This window comes from Engraulis encrasicolus, chromosome 13 (genome assembly GCF_034702125.1).
Source record: "Engraulis encrasicolus isolate BLACKSEA-1 chromosome 13, IST_EnEncr_1.0, whole genome shotgun sequence".
In the NCBI taxonomy this organism is placed as follows: Eukaryota; Metazoa; Chordata; class Actinopteri; order Clupeiformes; family Engraulidae; genus Engraulis; species Engraulis encrasicolus.
Window position 1 is genome coordinate 45,073,702 of NC_085869.1, and position 840 is coordinate 45,074,541.

An 840-nucleotide genomic window follows, 5' to 3' on the forward strand; every position below is an offset into this window, starting at 1 on the left:
GATAAAATGGCTAATGGCATTACTGAGGGCCTCATGAAACAGATGAAGACTTGGTCATTAGTTTTGGTGACAATTAGGTTATAACACAGGCTCTGTGCAAAGTGGTTAAAATAATCCTAATTTTATAAATTGCACAACCTCAATCTGTCTCAATACAACAGAGATGGTCTCTCTGTGTACCAACTCTCTCATGCTCTTTTTCATAGCCGCACCAACCTCTCTCTCTCTCTCTCTCTCTCTCTCTCTCTCTCTCTCTCTCTCTCTCTCTCTCTGCCTCCCCTATTCTTTCTCAATCTGTCTTCTTCTTTCTTGAGGCAGTGGTCAAACCCAACAATGGAAGGTTACTCCGCTCACAGTGCTTCCTGCCACTGCACCCTGTGAAACCCCTTTGCCTGGAGCGCTACCTTCCGTGCGGAATGTTTATCCAAGTGGACTAGCCATCGTCCCTTGTTGTTTAGTGGACAGGCACGGCACGGCACGCAGAAGGTACCACGGCTGGCTATGACAAGCGTATGTCACAGAGCAAGGACTATGGCTGCAGGGCTTTTCCATGATTGGAGAAGGAGGAGGACAGTGGACACACACACACGCACACGCACACGTACACACACACAGGCACAGGCACACGCACACGCACACACACAGGGAACACACATGACACCCCCCCCCCCTCCAACCCACCCCCCTTACCCCACATCTTAAAGGTTACACCGGATAGGCTTGCATTGCCTTCTTGCTTCTTGCCTGCTTTTCCCACTGCTCTCCATACCCCCATATCAGTCTCTGGATTATGTGCCCCAGCCGAACACAAAAAACAACACAAGCCATTCTTCACATACA